This window comes from Vombatus ursinus, unplaced genomic scaffold, assembly GCF_900497805.2.
Source record: "Vombatus ursinus unplaced genomic scaffold, bare-nosed wombat genome assembly UNPS02011431.1, whole genome shotgun sequence".
Classification (NCBI taxonomy): domain Eukaryota; kingdom Metazoa; phylum Chordata; class Mammalia; order Diprotodontia; family Vombatidae; genus Vombatus; species Vombatus ursinus.
In genome coordinates, this window is record NW_020951209.1 from 1,016,000 (window position 1) to 1,039,961 (window position 23,962).

A 23,962-nucleotide genomic window follows, 5' to 3' on the forward strand; every position below is an offset into this window, starting at 1 on the left:
AGAGGAAAGATAGGTAAAATTCAATGTATTTTACCCTTTACTCTTCTTCCTCTTCCACCCCCTCCAAAAAAAAATCTTTTCAAGATGTGCACAGACAAGACCAATCTCCTGTGATTCACATTTAGTCCAAAGAACATACAGGGAAGCACAAGGGTAATAAAAGGATGAGAATGTAGTACCATCCAGGATAGAAGCTACAAGGAGTGCCAGACTCAGTATCAATTGGGGTACTAAGATACCCCAGGGGAATGCAGCCCAGGAGAGACAGGTGATCCTCAGAATGAAATTCTGAAGACAGGAAGAAAAGTATTTTCATCAAGGGAAAATGGGATTTGTCTGAAGAAACTGATGTGGCTGCACAAGGACCTCACTGGTCAACTTAGATTTAAACAATGACATGCACAAAAGATGGAAACAAGGTCAAATAACCAAGGATAAATATGGGAATGTGGCATGATTCTACAAAATTAGTGTCAGGAGGGCTAGAGCTCAGTGATCAAAGTTGAGAGGGGAAAAGCAAAGTTTTTTTTTAAAGCTCTTTTGGGAGAAAAAGGAAGGTCAAAGAAGTAGGTGGAGTGCAGTGTAGTAACTGACAACAGAAAGGAGCTTCTGGATTCTTATTCCACTTTTGTTTTCTCTGCCAAGGAGAAAGAAATTGCACTGGAAATGACAAAACAAAAATGACTTATCTTGATGCTCAAAATAAGTAAGAGTATACCTAGTTGCCCTTGATGAATTCAAGTCTCTTGGCCTAGATGAACTACATCTTCCAGTACCGAAAGCAAAAAACCAAAAACAAAAACAAAACCAAAAAAACCCCCCATAAAACCAAACAGTGTCAATCTAAGCCTCCTGGCATCCTTTTCCCACCAAGCATAAACATTAGTTTGACAAGTGGAATATGTACTCAAGTTTCACAGCTCACATTTTCAAGCCTTAAAGAAAATCCCATTTAACTCAACACTAACTGTGGTGCCTTACTGTTGTCTGGTGGTGACCCTGGGGTTCTCTAAGGCCATGACAGCAGAGTACAAGCTTAGACAGGCCCTACCAACCTTCAAAGGCTTCAACTATGGACCAGTGATGGACAGGATATATATCTTCTAAGGAGGACCATAGCTAAGCTTGGAGTGGCTCCTCACCTAAATTGTTTCTGTGAAGAAATTTTCTGTCACAACAAATTCTAGAAGTTTTTCTACTAAGTCAAAGGAGGGTTGCCTTCTGTGATCTCTGTTAATAAGCCCTAGATATACTGACATCTGAATCAAGTGACTTGTGTTATGCTCAAGGCTTACCTGTTGAATAAGTACACATAGGGGTATGATTTTCCAATATAAGTTGGGGAGACCCATAATTTTCAAAAATTACTAAGGGAGAAAATTTGTTCAATAATTTTATGGGAGTTTTTCCATATTGATCATAGGATGAAAGAAACTAGATCCAAGAACAACATATGCCTCAAAGTCAAAGCCTCCATGAAGGCATCTCTGACTTTTCCAGTCTATACTGATCTCTCCCTTTTCTTCTGTGTAGGAGCATGGGATCCTAGATTTAAATCTGAAAGGGAACATAGAATCTACCTAGTTCAACCTCCTTCTTTTATAGATGTGGAAACCTAGGTCTAGCAAGATAAAACTACTTTCCTGAGGTCACACAGGTAGTAAGTAGTAGAGATAGGATTTGAGCAAAGATACTCTGACTCCAAATCCACTCTTTCAATTGACTCAATTTGAGCTGAAAAATGTGGCACTTATTTATTGGTATCAATGACATTTATTAATTTTTATCTAATTATTTAATGCTAATAAATTATTAAATGCTAATAAATTATGTTAATTTTTATTATTAATTATTTAATGCTAAGTTTTTTTCCTCTAGTTGGTTTGAAGGTCCTGACAGGCAAAGCCTGTCTTACATACAGCCCTCATCCAGTATTGTTGGACAGTGAGCTATTCTTCATAAGTGTATGTTCCAGAAAACTGTGACTTGCTTCTTTAAAAGCAAGAGTTTATTTAATCATTGTTCATGGAAGTCATTATAAGGTGCATGGTAATTTTTTCATCTTCCTAAAATATTAGAGGGGACACTGAAAGATTAAGTGACTTGCCCATGGTCACAACTTAGTATGTGTTGGAAGTAGGACTTAAACCCAAGGTTTCTTGATTCGAAGTCCAGCACTTTGTGCAGTATGCTGCTCTGCCTCTGTTCACCTTCCGAAGTTCATGTATCTTCTCATCTTTTATCTTTCTAATTTGTTGTTGATTTTGAGCCATCAATTTGATCATTTACCTTTATTTGTTCAGTCATTTAAGCTGTGTCTGATTCTTCATGACTCCATTTAGGGTTTTCTTGGCAAAGACACTGGAGTGGTTTGCTATTTTCTTCTCAAGCTCATTTTACAATTGAGGAATGGTTAAGTGACTTGCCCAGAGTCACACAGCTAGTAAGTGTCTGAGGCAAGATTTGAAATCAGGTCTTCATGACTTCAGACCCAGCACTCTATTCACTTTGCCACCTCACTGCCCACTATCATCTGCCTACAGACAGCTGATTCTGAAATAATTCCACATTAGTTAGTGAGTGTTCTTTTCCCATATATCTTGTTATGCTATTGTCCATTTCTTTTTGTGTGTATTGCTATTCAGTGTTCAATATGGTTAGTGTCCTCAAACTCCTTTCCTGAAGTAAATATTCATGGCATTTAGGTATGCGTAGCCTATAAGCTTCTTTTGCTTCCTAGTGAAATTAATCTTTTGCTGCAGCAATTTACTAAGTCAGCCAAAATATTCATTACTGGTGGCCAATCCTATGACAATGAATCTGTTTGAACTTAATTATTCAGGTCCTCAGATGGAAGATATATAGCTTGTGGCCAGACCTAAACCTGAGGCCTTTCCGGCATCATGGAGCCTGCCAGGCCTTGTGCTCCATAACCTGGGATGCTCTGAAACTACTGCCAGATGTGATTGCTGAGTGATGCCTATGACATTTGACAAATTGAGGCAAGTAGGAAAGGTGCTGCAAAACTGAATGTGTTCAAAATTTTTCTAAAGGGAACATGCACAAGGAATCCCATTCCAGCCCATCTTCAGCAGATTGTGCCCTCTATTATCTCTACCCTCTCACTGATTTTCAGTCATTCCTTGTCTGCCAGCTGCTTTGCTACTGCCAACAAACATGCCCATGTCTCCCCAATCCTCAAAAAATTCCTACTTCATCCATCCACCCACGTTAGCTATCATCCTTTATCTCTCTTCCCTTTTGTGACTAAACTCCTTGAGAAAGCAATATGTGCCCCTGCTTCCTTTCCTCTCTGGCTTCTGACCTCATCATTCAATAACTCTCCAAAGTTGCCAATAATCTTTTAATTGCCAAATTCTATTGCCTTTTCTCAGTCCTCATCCTTCTTGCTCTCTTTGCAGCTGTTGATACTGTCTATCATCTTCTTTTTATGGGTTTTTGTGACTCTCCTTTATCCTGGTTCTTCTCCTACTTTTCTGACTGCTCCTTCTCTGTTTCCTTTGTTGGATCTTTATCTTGGTCATGACCCCCATCTGATGGTGTCCCCAAAGGTTCTGTCCTGTTATCTCTTTTCCAGAATGTTTCACTTTAGGGTTTCAATGATCATTTCTGTGCCAATGACTCTCAGATCTATTTATCCAACCCTAACCTTCGGTCTCACATCTCCAAATGTCTATTGGTTGTATTGAACTCGGTGTCTTGCAGATGTATTAAATTCAACATATCCAAAACTGAACTCGTTATTTCCCCTCCCCCTAATTCTCCCTTCTTCCTAACTTTCTTATTACTATTGAGAGTATCACCATCCTCCCAGTCATCCAGGCTCACAACCTAAGTTCTGTCAACCAGACTGAAATGGCCTCTAACCTGTGCATGGCCAGAGCTGACCAGAGCAGGCTAGAGACAGAGGAATCAGGAATCAAACAGAAGTTTAATTTCTAAGTGAGGGAAATGGCTCCCAAGCGAGAAGGCAAACTGGACACATGTGCTGGGGTCCTGCCCTTACTGGGGGAACCCTATTTAGTGTGGCTAAACCTCAATTTATATATTTGTGGCTAGACAAAGAATCAAACAGTGTGGTGTAGCAACAGTGGTGATGCACAGTAGCAACAATGAGACAAGGTTGTCTAGTGACAGAAAGTCCTTTCAGAGCAGGGCTTCATGTAGGGCCTGCTGGTGCCTGCTCAGGGACCATCAGTTCTGTGATTTAGTTGCCACAGTGTTTATCCAGAGGATGAACACAAAGGATTGTTGTTATGCCAAGCTGAGGGCACAACTTGCTTTCTGGGCCTTAGCTCTGGAAAACACAGTGTCTCTTAATTTTGTGACAGTGTCATCTTTGACTCCTCACACTCTCATCTCTTGTACCGATTAATTGTCAAGTCTTGTTGCTAAAGGGATGCTAGGTGACACAATGGATAGAATGCCAGACCTGGAATCAGGAGGATTCATCTTCCTGAGTTCAAATCTGCCCTCAGATACTTACTAGTTGTGTGACCTTGGGCAAGTCATTTAACCCTGTTTGTCTCAGTTCCTTATCCATAAAATGATCTGGAAAAGGAAATGGCAAGCCATTCTAGTATCTTCAAATCTCTCCCCGTTATAGTCCTCCACTCAGCTTTTCTAAAGCATAAGTATGAGCATCTCACCCCTCTATTTAGTAAACTCCAGTGGCTCCTCATTACCTCTAGTATTAAGTAGAAAATCCCATGCTTGGTTTTGAAAGCTCTTCATAACTTGGTCTCTTCCTGCCTTTCCAATCTTCTTCTCCTTTACTCTCCACCATGTATGCAGTGATACCGGATTCCTTGTTCCGCACACAAGACACTCCATCTCCCTAATCTGTGTATTTTCACTGACTGTCTCTCATGTCTCAAATGCTCTGCCCCCTCATCTTTGCCTCCTTGGCCCTAACTGCCTTCAAGTCTGAGCTAAAGTTTTCTGCAAGGAGTTTTTCCCAGTCTTAGCAGCCTTAGAAGACTGAGACTATTTCCCTCTTATCCTATAGAGATCTCATTTACACATAATGTTTTTTGTCTCTCCCATTAGGTTGCTAGTTCTTTGATTGAAAGGATTGTTTTTTTTTCTTTTCTTTGTATCTTTAGCACTTACCACATTGCTGGACACATATAATAAATGCTAATTGATTGACTGACTGACTAAAGAGAATAGATTGAAGACGATAGGTCTGTGAACCTGACTCTTATTTCTGTCAAAATTCTAGAATATAAAAGAAATTCTTAGTGACTATATAGAAGAAGAAGCCATGATCATAAAGAAACTGTACAGGTTCACCAAGAACAGGTGAAAACAATCTAATCTCATTTACTCTTTTTTAGAGGCAGTCAGAGTTAAATGACTTACCCAGGTTCACACAACTAGTAAGTGTCTGAGGCTGGATTTGAACTTAGGTCCTCCTGACTCCAGGGCCAGTGATCTATCCATTGAGCCACCTAGCTGCCCCTCATTTATTTTTGTAACCTGGTAAATGAGGGGAATGAACATAATGGACATAGTTATATATCTGGATTCCAGTAAAGCATTTGAGGCCTCTTGTATTGTCTTTGTAGACAAAAGGGAGAGCTAAGGACTAGTACCAAGTACAACTGGGTAGATTCAGAACTGTTTGGGAGATGGCACCCAAAACATAGCTATTAATGAATCATTAAATCTTTGAAATTCTCCAGGACTCCAGTATGAAATTCTCCAGTAACTCATAGAGTTACTCAGATATCTATCTTTGATTTTTTTTTCTTTTCAACATTTTCATCTGTGACCTGGAGTAAGATTGAAGTGATTTGTAGATGACATAAAACTTAGAGGAATATCTAACTCATTGGATGATGAAAGCATGTAAAAATATTTAAACAAGTAAGAATGCTGGAATCCAACTAATGGCACAAAATTTAAAAGAGATAATCTAAAGTCATAGCATCATATAGAGTGAGATCTAGACAGGACAGCCTGTAATATGAGTGGGTTAGACTCAGTGACCAAGAAGAGACTTTGTCTCTTTGTGCTTTCATAATGACCTAGAGGTCATTGAGTCCAACCCACTCGTATTACAGACGAAGTAAGTGAGACTCAGAAGTTAGATAGCTTGCTCGAGGTCACATAGGTAATAAACATCAGAAGTGGGATTTGGACGTAGGTCCTCTCATCCCAAAAGCACTGCTTTTCCCACTTGGAAGGTGAGTGACCTCCATGTCAATATGAGTGAATAAAATAGTATTTATACTATTTTAGTATAGTATATACTAAAGACAAATAGACCCCACAGGAGATTAGTGTGTGGATTTGGTGACATCTATTTCTTCTTACTTCGTGGTTCTTGAGAATATTTTTGTATAAGTGAGGCTCCTGATAAGTGACCTTTGGGTAAATAAGAAGTTATTGTACTTCCTTTTTATCTCTTACAGGATGTAAGGTAGCTTGTCATCATCACAAAGAAACACTTGTTGATGTATTTGTTGATGAATTCTATTTTAATGACCTCTAGGAAAAGAAATTCTGTAATCTCTTTTGACAGCTTTTTCCATTGTTTAGCAACTGTTCCTGGAATGAAGTTCTTCTAATATATTAATATGTCTCCTTATTGTAATTTTAACCTATTGCTTATCCTCCAGGAAATGAACCACACCTGATTCCTACCTGTCATACACAGTAGCGTCCTTTCCTTTCTAGACAACTGTGTTTGACTTTTCCTCTTAGATCTTATAAAACATCATCATGACTGGGAAATCATTAAGTGTCTATATTCCAATTCTTTAGTATTTTGGGATTATCTCTTATGAATCTCTTTAAATGGTTTACATTTCTCTTAGATATAGTCACAGTACACTGAATGTTGTGTACAGCAGAAGAATCATAGTACTTAAATATTTGTTGATTTTACTTGGATCTTCTATGCTGTATTAGTTCAAATTCAATGCAGACTAATAATACTCCTCTTTTTAGTGATGGTGCTTGTATTGCTGACTCACATTCAAGATTCATGACTTTGTCTCTTTGCGCTTTCATAAGTGCATTGAAAAATGTCTCATCCTATTTTTTTTTATAGTCAGACACCAAGAAGATACTAATTATAGCTCACACATCTCTCTCTCTCTCTCTCTCTCTATCTATCTATATGTATACACACACACATGCATACACATATATATCTTTGTAGTTTACAAAGCACTTTGCTCACAACAACACTGTTTGGTAGGTAGGGTGAGTATTATTGCCCCCATTTGACAAATGAGTAAATTGAGGATCACAGAAGTTGTGACTTGCTCAAGTTCAACTAGTGAAGTGTTGGGCTTGGATCTTCTGACTACAATCCTAGTGCATTTTTCATGGCATTGTGATGCCTACTCTCCTATATGCATGATCCCACAGGTGGTGGTGCTTAATGCACTCTCATAAAAGTCAGTGAATATGTGCTGGGTCCATACTGAGTGAGACTGAAATCACACAGCACCTTACAGCTAATGTGTCCTGTATCAGTGGCTCTGTTGTGGTAGCCGGATGTTCCTGACAGCTATAAGCTAAAGAGATGCCAAGTGATTATGTCATTTGTGTAATTATTACCAGGTAGTCATTGTATGACCTCAGAAACCATCACCTGCAGGATCCTTTTGTCTCCCTCCTATTACTGTTTTCTCCAAGGTTGCTCTAAGACTTAATTGCCCTCTTAAATGCTTGTAGCAAAGTATGGTATAGTTTGCAGGGGTGAGGAACCTGTGGCTTTGAGGCTACATGTGGCTCTCTAGGTCTTCAAGTGAGGCCCTTTGACTGAATCCAGACTTCACAGAACAAGTCCCCTTAACAAAAGGATCTGTTCTGTAAAACTTGGTCTCAGTTAAAAGGCCACACTCAAGCTAGAAAGCCACATGTGGTCTCAAGGCTGCAGGTTCCCGACCCCTGGTATAGTGGAAAGAACTCCAGATTTGGAGTTAGATGAGCTGGGTTCAAATCTCAGCTTTGCCACTTAGTATGTGACTTTTGGGCTAGTCACATAATCTCTCTGGGCTTCAGTTTATTCATCTGTCAAAAAAGAGGATGGGTTATGATCCTATAACCATAACATGGTCACCTTGCATCTCTTTAGTCTATGGATGTCAAGAGCATTTGGTAATCATCCCAGGGCCACCAACATGAATGAATGATGTGAATGAAGGAAAAAACATTTATTAAGTGGCTGTTATGTGCTTGGCACTAGGCACTGGATCAGTATCAAATTACTTTCCCTGTAGTACCACGCTAACCTTGATCCAGATAAACAAATGGTTTCCTTATCTGTGGAGGCTATACCTCTATCTTCTACTACATCTCTTCTTTCTGGGACTGAAGCCCTTTCCTGAGTCCCAGACATTAAGATAGGGTGCCCACACCTCACTCATGGATCATTTTGACTCAATCTACCTTTTTGTCAGCTTTCTCTAATGTTCTACCCTCCTGTCCAAATTACATATACACACAGACGCATTCTTCCATAAGACACAACCCACAGACTGTTTCCCTCTCACTGTTTTGGGGAACCATTGGGCCACAAAGCCATTAAATTTCAACAAGTTGCTGCCAGTTGAAAAGAGAGTTGATAGTTTAAATCCAGGTTGATCTCCACCAATTATTCTAACAGTAGAAGCATAGACATTCTCAGTAAAATCAATTCCTTTTCAAGTCTGAGCACCTTTTTCCTCAGTAGGAAGACTTGTGAATCATCATCCTTTGTTGTCACCAGGGCTGGCTCTAGCACCACCAACAGTGATGAAAGCTTTGGCATCTGAGCAGGACCAGATGACTGTGGCAAAAAAGAATTGGAGAGGCTATAAAGCTTAAGAAGAGTAGCTTTGGGCCTTATAGACTAATAAAATGACAGCTTTTCTTTGGTGTTTACAGTGTTGTCTCTCAGAACCACATATTTCAATTTATTTGGTTTCCCAGAGGAATGACAAAGGTTTGTAGTCCTTTCATCCCAATAGTTTTTGAGTAAAATTTTTGCACCTTTGGTGACTGGTTTGAGTAAAATTTTTATACATTTTGGGACCCAGTTAATTTGATCTAGATGAAAAGAAAGACTTCCCCCCAGGACCCTGTGGCATGAACTTTTAGAAACTAATCTTCATTGTAGTCCTCTTTTCCACTCTGTCCAGTCTCAGTTGGGTGTTTAAAAGGATATTCTTGGTATGTGCTAGTTTTGGTCTTTTTCCCCCCTTTTTTCTCCTTGATAGCATTATCTTTTATTTTTTGTAATTCATTGAAATATATTTGACTTTTGAATAAATAAGTGCCATACTTTCTTCAAGGACAGATAAACATACAAAAGTGACTTTTGCCCCAGTTCATTTGTAAAGACATTTTGAAGGGAGTGAAAAAGAGGTCCCATTTAGAAATATACTGTTTGCTCCAGCTCTGTGATAACAGAAATGTTAGATGGTGTTGGATTAGAATTCTGGTAATGACTGAAGAATAAACATTATATCTTCATCTTTGCACTGTACTTCAGGTGTGGTTGCCACAGGGATGGTTTTTGTGTTATAAAGTAGAAAATTTGGGGAATGAGCTGTAGAAACGGTAGAGCCCTATATGTCTGAGCCCACAGCCTCATTGATTTGGAGTAGTAAAGGGACAAGAGGCATAGTTTTTCTCCCCTATCCTTGGAAAAAAAGAAGCAAGCAGGTGGTAGTATGGTGAATTGGTCCCTCTCATAAAAGACTGAAGCCTAAGGGAGCTAAGCTATGTTGGACAAAAAAAAATAACATTTTATTTTTGCTGGCATTTGTAGTAGCTGGCTTCCTGATTTCTGCATTGACCTCTCTGTTTTGAAATCTCCCCTCACACCAGCTTCCTTCTTGAAATCCTGCTTTCAAGTTTGATTCCTGATATCTGTTAGGTTTGTTGTTAAGGCCTGCATCCCAGTTTGGCACCTGTTTCTCTTTCCCAGGGTAGGTATACTCCCTTGACCTCCAAAGGAGATTTAGACACTTTTGAACCAAGGCTCAGTGTTTGTGTTAGTATTTTAAATTGCTAAGGGAGAGGAAAGGTCAAGTCACTGAAATTTGTGGGGTCCAGTGGAAGAAAAATGTTTATGAGCCCTGAAAGACAGGGTTTAGGATGAGGACAGTGAGTGTATATAAAATGTGTGTGAACCAAGTGGCAATGCTTCTATATCTCCCACTAAAGAGAGACCTCCAGTCACGCTGGCATTAGGGTAAAAGATCCCATCTCAACTTCTAAATCACAGTTATAGGACCACTCTTTAAGTATAGCAGCCTCATCCTTGGCCCCCATTTGCCTGGTGGAAAAACCAAATCTGGAGAGAGGGAAAAAGTGAAGACACTCATATAATCTGTACTCTTGCTCCTGAGGATTTTCAAGGAAGAAGTATGGATTAATTTAACTGAATCTACCAGGTCATAAATGTGAACCAGTCTACTAAATAATTAGTGATAAGCACATTACTACTCCTTGTCATTGTAATCAAAGATATACATAAGGAAATTCTGTACCTTACATATCATACTTCAGACACAGTCTCAACTGTATCTTCAACCGAAGACATTACAAACATAGTCCTAAAAAGGCATGCAGTCCAATTGTTAACACCAAGCAACATATTGTGATCATAAGCTAGGGAAGACTTTTTGTTTATTTTTTTTTGTTTTTGCTTTTTTTAGTGAGGCAATTGGGGTTAAGTGACTTGCCCAGGGTCACACAGCTAGTTAATGTCAAGAGGCTGAGGCCAGATTTGAACTCAGGTCCTCCTGACTCCAAGGCTGGAGCGCTATGCACTGCGCCACCTAGCTGACCTGGAAGACTTTTCTTAATATCTCCAGTTGTTAATACTTCCCTTGCTCCTCCTCCTATGAGCCCTCATTTATCTGTGTCCATCTTATATCTCTCCTTCTCAATGTAAGTTTCTAAAGAGCTGGGACAATTTTGTTTTTGTAATTCTAACCCTAGGATCTAGTACACTGCTTTGCACATAGCCAATATTCAAGAAATGTTTATTCAATCGAATTAGTGCTATTTTGGAGCAGGGGCACAAACACATAAATAATTTTCTACAGTAGTAAAAATTATAGTAGGTCAAGGTTTTACAATGTGGAATGTGTGAGTTGTTTTCTAGAATTGGGTGGAGGTGGAAAAATTGTCATCTCACCTTTATAGCATTTAGTTGGAACACTTCTCAGGGAAACCTTGGAAGACTCTATGTCCCTGTCTACCTTCACCATTGCTTCTCTTATCCACATTAAGATATTGGGCCAGGAGGAGGTAGAGGCATTATCTTTGTGCCTCACTGCCTCTTTTGCCGCTGTCACTCAGAAGTCTTTTCTTTTTTGGGGTCTATTTGTATGGATCCCTATTAGGGACATCTTATCAGCCTCCAAGTCATAGGAGCATAGATCTGAACTAAAAGGGCCTTCAGAGCAGTTTACTTCAACCTTCTCATTTTACAGATGAGGGAATGGAGAAACAGGGAGGATAAACACCTTGTCCAAGGTTACACAGATAGTAACTGCAGGAGATGGGACTTTAACCCATATCCTCTGACTTCTGAGTCTTTCCTCTGTGCCAAGTCATTCTCTCTCCTTGTTTTAGTATAATATCTAGCTGTCATTCCTCCTCTTGATGATAATTCCTATTTCCATAGTCAAGGACTTCAATATATGTCTATATCTGTCTATCTGCCTTTCTATCTATCTATCTATCTATCTATCTATCTATCTATCTATCTATTCCCTCAAAAACTCTAGCCTCCCAGTTCATCAATCCCTTTAATGACTGTGATCTACATCTTCACTCCATAATACACACCCACCGAGAAGATCATATCGTACCATACCATAATCATTCACAACCGTGCTGGCCCCTTTATCTAGAACTATGGAATTCCTCTTTTTTTATCATTGCCTTCTATTTTTCCATCTTTCCCTTTACCCTCCTTCCTCCTGAATCTTTTCATTGTCTTCATCTTGACCTCTAGTATTCTTTGTTCACCCCTCTCTGCCCTCATTTTCTTCCCTTTATAGTCATAGCCCCTTCCTTGGTTCCCTTGTCGGCTGGTTATTGGGGTCATGCCTTGCCAAATTCCAGTCCTGAATTATCTTTATTGTTTGCCTTCTCCACTCTAACTCAAGTGTTGATGATTACATAATCTCATGATTGCACAATTATCCTTTTATTCTTCCTTGATTGACTCTTTCTCATAGTCTTTGTGACCTTTTCTTCTCCTACCCCATTCTCACTGCCATTCCCCTTACTTCTCGGCAGAAGACCTTGCCTCCTATTTTGCTGAACAAATAGAGGCAGTCTGCTCTTATCACCTTCCTCTTCCTGTTCTATTCCTTAAAACTTTTCCCACATTATCCTTTTCTCCTTTGCTGCGAGGAAGAAGTGGTCCTTTGTGCCAAGACCAAGCCTTCTACTTGTATCTTCAAGTACATCTCTTTCTATTGTTTTTGGAAGATCGATATTTATCAAGCACCTACTGTGTGCCAAGCACTGTGCTACTTCTTTCCAAGGGTGCCAGTGATCTCTTAACTGCTAAAACCAGTGACTCTTTTCAGTCCTTTCCTGAGTATTGATCTTCTTATAGGTCTTGATATTATTGACCACTTCTCTTCCAGGTTAGTCTCTCTTTTCAGGATTTAATGACAATGCTACCATTGCTTTTCATACCTGTTAGACAACTTGTTTTAAATCTCTTTTACTATATGATTATCTATCTCCTGCCTCCCCAAGTGTGGGTGTCTCCAAAGGGTCTATCCTGAGCCCTCTATTCTCCCCTCTCTAAATCCTCTTTCCTGATGATCTCATCTCATTACATGGATTCAGTTGTCATTTGTATGAAGATGTCTCCTAGATCTAGATATTTAGCAAATATCCAGCACTAGCACAGTGCTTAGCACACAGTAGGTGCTTGATAAATATTGATTGATTGACTGATTAATCTTTTTTGAACTTCTGCTTCTTGAAACATTTCCCTGCTTCCTACAATGTGCACATCTTCCCCATCTTTAAAAAAGCCCTCACTTCACTCTGTCATCCCCTGAAACCACCCACTGTCTGATGGAAATCTTCATTTGGGTGTCTAATACTGCATCTCAAACATAGTGTGTCTAAAACAGAACTCTCTCTTTCTCCTTAAGCCCACCTGTCTACCACACTTTCCTACTTTTGTTAAAGGCATCTCTATTTTTCTATTCACTCAAATTTTAAATGTGAGTGTCATCCTTGATTCTTTGGGATCCAGGGAATCTTAAATTTTGTCTTAGCAACATTTCTAGCTCCATAGTATGTCTCTCACACGTTTTCTTTTTTTCACATATTCTTTCACCACCATAGTCAGGACTTCCTGACTGAAGTATTGAAATAGCCTTCTATCAATGAATACATAAATCAATGAATATTTATCAAACATTTAACTATGTACTAGCTGCTGGTGATACAAATACAAAGACTGAAACAATCCCTACATATACCTACATATGCAATATATATATACACATATATACACACATACATACACACACATATATACACACATATATATACATATATGTATACACACAAACATAATGAATATAAAGAGAATAAATACAGAGTTGTTAATAAATATAGAGAAGGTAGAGTGGGAGGGAGGGTCATAACAATTGTGGGATCTGTACAGACTTCATGTAGAAAGTGGTACATACTTATGTTGCATTTAAAAGGAAAAGAGAGGTTATGTGAGATGAAATTGAGGAGGTAGGGCATTCTATACATGGATGATGGCTAGTATGTGGACATGGGAGATGGAGATGTCATATGTGAGGAACAGAGAGAAGACTAGTGTGGCTGGGTTGGAGAGTAGAGGAGGGGGAAGTAATGTCTAATGAGAATGGAAAGAGAGGTTTGGGATAGGTTGTGAAGAATTTTATATTGTATCCTAGAGACAATGGGGAGCCTCTGGAGTTGACTAAATAGGAGAGCCTCATGATGTGCTTAACGAAAATAATTTTCATTAAGATGTGTGTACAATGAACTGGATAGGGGAGGGATTTGAGGTGGGAGGACTAAATAGGGGTCTGTTGAAATAATCTTGATGAGAGTTGATGAGGACTTGAATTAAGGTGGAGGTTGTATGACTAGAAAGAAGAGGTTGGATATGAGAGGTGTGGTGGTGGCAAGAGTTGGCAACTGATGACATGTGAGGTGAGGAGTTGAGGACAATGATGATGTTAGGAAGTTAGGAAGAGGAGAGGGCTTTTGGGGGAAAGATGAGTTAGCTTTTGGATATTTTGAGTTTGAGATGTCTAATAAAGCACTTAGAAATATGTAACTGAAGCTCGAGAGAGAGCCTGGGGCTGCGGAAATTGATCTGCAAATCATCCACGTGGAGTTGTGAATGAAGCCCGTGGGAACTGATGAGGTTGCTGAGAGAAAAGAAGAAGGGTCATATATTCAAACAAGCTACCCATCGTATTTATAATTGACCTCCTTCTCTTCTCTACCTTTCAGGACCATTCATTTTCTTTGAGGCTTAGCTGAGGGGCCAGATTTTCCAGGTGGCCTTTCTTGACCTCCCAGATGGTGTTTTGTACCTCCTTTAATGTCCCATAATCCACATTATGCCCCCTAATTATGTCAATTCCCTGAGGGCATATCATAAGTCCTCTTTGCATTGTTTTATACCTATGTGTACATAGGTTTCATTCCACCAGTAGGATATAAGCTCCATGAGGACATGGACTCTGGTTTTTTGGTTTTTTTTTTTTGCATCCCTAGTACCTAGCACAGTACCTTGCAATATAGTAGGAGCTTTGTTTCATTAAATACAATAGAAGATGTTAAAATAGCCTTTACATATCTAGGGGGATGGCAGAGAAGATATTTTGACTTTAGAGAATGATGAAAACAGATGGGAATTAAAAAAAAAAAACTTTGGATGACTGAAGTAATCAGCTTGGTATCATTTTGGATAGAACGTTGGACTTGGCATCAGAAAGTCCTAAGTTCAAACCCAGCCTTAGAAAGTTAATGGCTGTGTGACCCTTGGCAAATCACTTAACCTTTCTGAGCCTCAGTTTCCTCATATGTAGACTGAGGATAATAATAGCACCTACCTTCCAAGGTCATTATGAGGATAAAATGAGATATTCATAAATTGCTTTGCCAATTTTAAGTACTATATAAATAAACGCTAGTTGCCGTTGTGAAAAATGTTCATCTGAGTACAGATAAGGGGGGAGAGCAGAAGAATAGAAGATTAGGTAGACAAGAGTAACTTGAAAGAGATCCTTATGAAGGAGGAAGAACTTGATAGATAGGGGGATGGAGAGCCATTTATAAAGTTCTGAGAAAAAAGGGTATCTATATCAAAGTGTGAATGGAGGAAAATCACTTTAGCAGCAAGTTTTAAGATTTCTGTGATTTGTCCTCACACAGAGAGAGAATGATGTTATCTCATCATTCTATTTTTCTATCATGCTATCTTCCCTAGTATAATGCCGCATACTCAGAAGGTACTCTAAATATTTTTTGAGGCTGAGAAAACTTTGTGTGTTTGATCTTCTGTCATGAAATATGTTCACTTTCAAAATACAATGTGATAAAACCTCAGGGTGGAAAGAGCCCTGGGTTGGAATAAAAAGGCTTAGATTAAAATCCTGTTTCTACCACTTGCTTTTTGTGTCATTTGAGTAAGTCACTTAACCTCCTCAGGACTCAGTTTCTGTATCTCCAAAATGAGGATTGCATTAGATTGTCTCTGGGGTGCCTTTCAGATTTTGCTCTATGGTCCTCTGATCATGTGATCTTGTAAGTTTCTTGCTTGGCATTGCCTATGTATTTGTTTTTATTATTGGGTTAAAAAGCAGGAAATGTGTGGTCTGACATGGAGACTTTCATATTTTTTGTTACATGATTATGTAAAGTCACTCTCTCAGTGCTTTTGAAGAGCGTCTAAGACTATAAGTTATGGTGGAGTTGCAAATCTGCATCAGTGAAATTATTTCCTATATTACTAACATCATAGCTCCAGAATACCTATGCCCTCTCCAAAAGAAAAAAAAAAGAATATAGGCCTATTGTGTAATTATTGCATTAACTTATTACCTAATGTTGCCATTTATAGTTTGGTTTATGTTCAAAAGTCATAAAATTACATTTTAAAAAGAATGTTTTATATTTTATACTTGAAAATACCCTCCCCCTTTCCTATTCTAAATGAATAGTGTCTTATCTTATTATTCATTTATGCAACTTAGGTTCCCTAAAATGTTGCTTGGGCAAGTGCGTTGACTAGCATATGATGGAATATTTAGGAAGAAGGATTTTTTCAAAGTCCACTGAGGAAACATTGTTAAGCTAATGAACAGTTAGGAGGCTACTCTTTGCAAGAGCAGATTAGGTAACATTTGGAGCTAAGGACCACAGTAAGCAAGGTAAGGCTATCTTCCTAATTCCTTTTCCATCTTCCCAAACCCTTCTCTCCCTCTAACCTTCACTCACTGGCCCAAGGGACCTTTCACTATCTCTAGTTCCAGAAACAATTTGTTCCAAGAAAGCGTAGGATGGTAGTAGTAAAAAGACTTTGTCATTCAAGGGCATACTATCCAGAAGTCTAGGATAGCTAGCTCATGCCCAGAATAAGGGATGATACAGCAGTGGGCATAGACTCCCTTTCTTGACCTGGTATAAGCCTATACCTCTGGGCCTGGACCATAGCCAGGTTGACTTTGAGGGAAGATAGAATGAAAATAGATTTAATAATGGCATTAACTTTATTATATTAATTTTACTGAAAACCTTTCCCAGGACAAAAAGCAGCCACAGTTTACTTTTTGTGGGTTCTGGTTGGGTAGGACAGATAAGGGATGGCATTTTGGGAGAGGAGTTGAAAGGAGAGAATTTTCATGTAGAACGTGCAATACTGGTTTTTTCAAATATTTCATTTGTGCCTAAATTATGTATTAGCTTGCTATGAAGTCACAGAAATTCTTAGCCAGTCATGATTCATACATTTCAAGTTGATCTGACCTTCCGTCCAGAAGAGGGCAGTAACAGTCTAAAATTCAAGCTACTCTATTTCAAGTTGCCCCCTTTCTTTAATTTCAGTGCCCTCTTTTAAATTTGTCATATTTAAATAGATTTCTCCCTTCTTCATTACCTTTCTTTTCCTTTTACTCTTCATTTTCTGTGATACGTTACACGTTTCATATTTACCTTTATAATACTTTGATTTTGTCTAAATATGAGGATTTTTGGCTAGCCATAAGATAACCAGAAATAGAACACCTGATGGTTTTTTGCTAAATTTGACATGATTAATGCCCTATATTTTGGACACAATTTCCCAAGGAGCCAAGCTTGCAACACAGACTAAGCATATATAAACTAAAAAAGATGTGTACCTCTTCTTGAATTTTCTAGGTAGACAAATCATGTCTGTTCACTTAGCTTACCTGTTATTATAGAAATATAGCCTAGAAACAGAAGGCCAGACTTGATTTGGGCCTTGTTACTGTTGGAAGTGATAGTGATATAGTGATAGATCTATATAGTAAAGGGGTCAATGGTTTGACAGCTAGTTCTAGTCGAACTAAATGACCTAGGGGTTGACAGCTATGGAGACTTTTCTGACCAGAAGTTATATGTTACGGTACTCATTGTCAGTTTCTAATCATGCTGAACAGAATGAGGAAGGTTCATCGCAATAGAAGAGTATATGAGACATTAGAACAATGCCTGGCACATAGTAGGGACTTGATAAATGTTTATTTATTGATTGATTGATTCAAAATCACACTGACTAGGATGTCTAGTTACTATTTGGTTAGAACCACTCATGTGTGTGGATCTACTGCTTACTCATTTTTATAATCCCTTTTAAGGCCACTCTTGCCCTTATGGAGACATTTATAAAAATATAATAAAAGTAAAGTTACAGTGAGAAAAAAATGATGCAAAAGGAGATTATTTGGTAGATTGGATGGGAGATCTGTCAGGAACTATAGTTGTAGGAGATGGATTTTAAGAGGGAAGGCAATGTGTGTTCAAATGAAAGAACATGGCCAAAAGTTGTGAGTGAATGGATAGGGGGTGGGATAGTTAAATTGAAGAGAGTATGCCTAATAGAATGGGCCAAAATTCTAGACAAAAGGAATAGTATCCCTTTTCTCCAAACCCTCTCCAAACTTATAGCTTACCTTACAATTCAATATCTTCAGGTATTTATGGCCAGACCTGCTAATTCTTTCCCTCCCAATCTTCTCCACCATCCCATTCTCCTGGGTGCTTGTCATCCACAAAACTAAGACCTCCTTAGCAACTCTAATGGCAGTGGGAAAGCTTCTGTCTTTCAAAAAGGCAGAACTTCTTGCCCAGCTTAGCATCTAGAAAATTTCTCAGCCATACGTGACCATCTACTGCATCTATGTTAAGAAAAGACTATGCTTGGTAATGAAAATTGGAGAGAGGATTTCCAACTTGATGACTGAGTTGCTGTATCTAAGCCTAGCTTTTTTTTTTTTAACCACATCACAACTAGAAATATAAGCATATATAAAAATAATAATAAAAAAAAATAAAAGGAAGGGAAATAAGAAATGTTCACAGGGAAAACCATAGAAAAACTAGATGAAAAGCTAAAGAAAGGAATAAACAAAAACAAGGCCTGAATGAGTTACATGGGAAAGTTGAAGAGAAATCTCAAAAAAATTGAATAACCATAAGAACCCCTAGAATGAGTATGATGTATATTAAAGGAATAACAAAGAGATAAGAAGGAATATTAGAACTCCTAAAGAAGAAACCAAAAAGATAAACAATAGAATTTACAGTCTAGGGTAGATGATGGCAAATCTTAATGAAATAATATACAATTTTAAAAAAAAGAATGAAAGCAACAACATAAAAATGCAGAAATGCAAAAATATCTGAACAAAAATTTTAAAAAACAGAAAAATTCAAGAACACAAGAGGTCTCTAAAATCCAAAGTCTCATGCCATGAAAACAGAGCTTGGTGGCATATTTTGAGAATTGTTTGTCTTATAGAAAAATTCATGCTAAAGCAAAGAGACTAACCACTATATTTCAGGTTAATTATACAAGAAAATTCCCTGAAAATATTAAGAAAAAGTAGAACAAAGGAATACATGGGCTACTATCAGTGAGAAATTAGGAATGTAACTCACCCTTAAATGTAGTAGCCTAGCTAAAATACCTCAATTTTAAACAAAGAACTTTACAGCCCCTCAGGAAGAGGCAATTTATAATATTAAAGAATTCTAGTTCGAACTGCTTATTAATGAGAGGAAATTAAATATAGAGTTGAAATATATTACTAAAAAGCAAAGGAAATCAATTTTCCCTAAAAAACGTGTTATAAAGATGAGTATACTCTTCATTGAGAAAAGAGAAACTTTTAAAGGATGATAGATTTTCAGCTATTCTGAGAAATTCAGGGGCAAGCCTAGTCATTGAAATAAAAATGCAGAAGAAAAAAATCTTAATAAAGACAAACAAGTGCATATAGCCTAAAAAGGCTAGGAGGGGACTCAATGTTTGCAAGTTTCAAGGAGACAAAATTACTGTTTCTTCATCTCTAAGGGTAATTAAGTGAATAAAAAAGAGAGTAGGTATGGGTTAATCTAAAGAAAGTAGGCCAAACAAATATTCAAGAGGAAGGTTTAAGAGAGGAGAGGGAAGGAAAGTAGCATTTCATGATACAAGGAGGTGATAATTCTACTGTACTTTTCCCTGGTCAGACCACGTGTAGAATATTTTATTCATTTATGGAAATGATATTTTAAAAAGAAAAATGGATAAACTAGATATTGATTGATTGAATATTGAAAAATTGATAAACTGTTCCTAAGAACATCACCTGGAATGGTCATGTCCTTGAATTCATGACATATAAAGACTGGTTGAAGAAAAAAGGATATGTTGAGCCTGGAGAAGATTTGCTTGGGGAGAAAGGGGAATAATAACTGAATTCAAATATTTGAAGGTTTGTCATGTGGAAGAAAGATTAGATTTATTCTGTTTGGCTCTAGAGGGCAGGACTAGGAATGGTGGACAGATGTTTTCAGTGTGAACAATTTTAGTTTGATGTAAGGAGAAACTTCTTAATTATCAGAGTGACTCAAAAGAGGAAGAAGTTGACTTAGGAGCTGGTGGCTTATCCCCATTGGAGTTCTTCAAGCAGAAAGTGGATGTATATTTATTGGGCATGTTGTAGAGACAGTTTTGTTTTCATGAATGGTATGGACTAGCTGGTCACTAAAGTTCTTTCAGCTCTGTACTTCTATAATTATATGTAATTGGGCTCCATAGGGAAAGATCATTTAGAAAAAAAAAAAGACAAGGAGCAGTTAGATGGTGCAGTGGATAGAGCTCTGGCCTTAGAGTCAGGAGGACCTGAGTTCAAATGCGACCTCAGACATTTGACACTTCCTAGCAAGTCACTTAACCGTGATTGTCTCACCAAAAAGCCAAAAAGCTATAAAGCCAAAAAAAAAAAAAAAGGAGAGATCAGGACATAGGGAATAGAAGATGGCACCTAAATGACTATATGCTTACCTGGGCTGGAAAAGAGAAGTGTGAAAAAGATTTTATCAGCAAAAGTAGAATAAAGGGATCTGAGTCTGGGATGAGAGAGGGAGTAATATGTGTGTGTGTGTGTGTTTGTGTGTGTGTGTGTGATCACGTCACTGCTCTTCTCAATAAACTCTAGCGGCTCTTTATTGTTTCAGAAGCAAATACAAAATTCTCTGGCATTCAAAGACCTTTGTAACCTAGTTCCCTCCTACCTTTCTATTCTTTTTATACCTTAATCCCCTGTGCATGCTCTTCAATCCAGTGACACTAGCCTCCTGGCTCTTCCACAAATAAGACCATCTCTGATGTGGAAAGTGATAAATGTTGGGGGTGGGATGGGGCTGTGGGAAAACAGGTATGCTATTGTACTACCATTGGAGGAGCTGTGAATTGTTCCAGCCATAATGGAAAGCAGTTTGGAACTAGGTCCCCCAAATTACCAAACTGTACATAAACTTTGACCCAGTTCTACCACTACTAGGTATATACCCCAAACAAATCAAAGAAAGGAAAAGGAAAGCTCTTACTGGAAAATGTCTAAACAAATTACGGTATATGAATGTAATGTAATATTTATTATGCCATAAGTAATGATGGAATGGACAATTTCATAGGAAATTAAAAAGATCTTTGTGAATTGATACAGAGCAAAATGAGCAGGACAAGGAGAATAATAATGTATACAATGATAATATTACCAAAAAAAACCCATGAAAGCCTTTAGAATTCTGATCAATGCAATGACATACCACAAGTTCAAAAACATAAAATCACTCTCCTTACCTCCTGACAAAAAGGTGATGAACTTAAAATGCAGAAAGTGACATTTTTTGCAATGGATAATGTGTGAATTTCTTTTGCTAAACTATATAGACATGGATCAAGGGATTTTAAAAAATTGCTTGGTAGAGAGACAGTAGGAGAAACAGATTAATAAAATACTTGTTAAGTACAAAAAATTTAAATCATTAACAGAACCAGAAATAGATTATTTTAATAACCTGATACCAATAAAAGAAAATGAACAAGTAATAATTGAGCTCTCAAAGAAAAAATCCAAAACAGATTTATTATATATATGCATTTTATTAAATATTAAAGGAATAATTTCAATATTACATTCTTTTTTTGTTGCTGTTGTAAAAACAGTTATAAAAGATTCTACCAAACTGCTAAGATACTGATGCGTTCTTGATACCTGAACTTGGGAGAGACAAAACAGAAAAACAAAACTATGGACTACTAACTCTGATGAATACTGAAGCAAAACTATTAAATAAAATATTAGCTAAGATGCCATGACAACATATTAAAAAGATTATATACTATTACCAGGTTGGATTTGTACAAGGTACACATAGTTGGTTCAATAGAAAGAAAAATATCTATTTGACCATAATAATAACAAAAATAACAAAAAACCACATGATCACATAAGTAGATGCTGAAAAAGCTTTTGGCAAAATTAAATTCCTTTTTCTTTCTAAAATCAATAAAAATCATAGGGATAAATGGAGTTTTCCTCATAAAATAGAATCTGCTTAAAACCAGCATTAAACATTACCTCCCCACAAGAAAGGCTAAAACCCTTTCAAATAAGATTATTAATAAATTAAGGTCAATTATTACCAATATTATTGGATATAGTACTAGAAATTCTAGCTATTTCAATAAAACAATAAAAAGAAATTGAGAGAATAAGCATAGGCAAAGAAGAACTAAAGCTATTGATTTTTAAAGATCATATGATGAACTATCTGGAACACTCTAAAGAGTCCACTAAAAAGCTTACCTGAAGTTAATTTAGTTAACTTCAACAAAGTTGTAGAACATAAAGTAAACCCACAGAAATTGCCATCCATTCTTTATATTACCAATAAAGCCAAATAAGAGATAAAAAGAGAAATTCCATTAAAAATAATTATAGGATTCAAGCAACATTTATGCCTCTACCCACCAGGATCTACACCAAAATTGCATGAATACAACTATAAAACACTCTTTATATAAATAAAAGCAGGCCTAAGTAATTGGAGAAATATTGATTACTTATGGTTAGGCCATATTAGTATGATAAAAATGCCAATATTACCTAAATTAGTTTACTTATTCAGTGCCATACTAATCAGATTGCCAAAGTGTTATCAATCTGGAAAAATAACAAAATTCACTTGGAGGTACAAAAGGTCAAAAATCTCAAGGGAATTAAGGAAAACAAGTGGGAAGGATGTGGGCCAAGCAGTGTCAGATCTCAAAGTAGACTATGAAACTAACTATAAAAAACTATTTCTTACTACTTAAGAAATAGAAAGCTAAATCAATGGAACAGATTAGGTACAACAGTAATAAAGTGTTTGATAAATGAAATGATCCCAACTTTTGGTATTAGGAATCACTATTAGACAAAAAACACTGGGAAAACTGGAAAGCACCCTGTCAGAAATTAAGGTTAGACAAACATGTCATTCCATACACTAAGGTAAGCTCCAAATGGACAATGGCTTAAATGTAGATCACATCATAAATGGATTAGAGGAACAAGATTTTTACTCTTTGCAACTATGGATAGAGGAAAAGTTTATGATGAAATAAGGGATAGAAAGGATCATGAAAGATAAAATGGATAATTTTTTATTACTTAACATTAAAAAGTTTTAAAGTTTTTAACAAACAAAACCAAAGAAGTTAAAATTAGGAGGGACCCAGTTAACTACAAGAAAAGTCCCCAACAACTTTGTAGTGTTTCCCTGATAAAGTTCTCATATACAATATGTAGAAGGACCTGATTTAGTTGCATAAGAAGAAGAGACATTTCCAAATAAGTGAATAGCCAAATGATCTAAACAAGTCACTCCCAAAGGAAGAAATTAAATTTATTACAAGACATATAAGAAAAATGCTGCAAATCATTAATAATTAGAGAAATGCAAATTAAAATGCCCATCAGATTAGTAAAATTAACAACAAAAAAAGGAAAAAGATAACTGTGAATGGTCTGTAGGGAAACAAACACACTGAAAGCACTGTTGGTGGGCTATGAACTGGTTAAGCCATCATGAAAACAATTTTGAATTGTGCTAAAAAAATCACTAAACTGCATTCCTTTGGCTCAGGAATACTGGTACTTGGTTGGAGCCTAGAAAATCAAAGGAAGATAAAAAGCATCATATTTACAAAAATATTTATTGCAGCTTTTAATAGTTGCAAAGAATAAGAAATTAAGGGATTGATAAGTGGGGAGTTGCCAAATGAATTATGATATGTGAATGTAATGCAATATAACTGCATTTGTAAAATATGATGAAAGGAATAATTTCAGAGAAATCTGGGAAGATACATATGATACAGAGTGAAGTCAGCAGAACC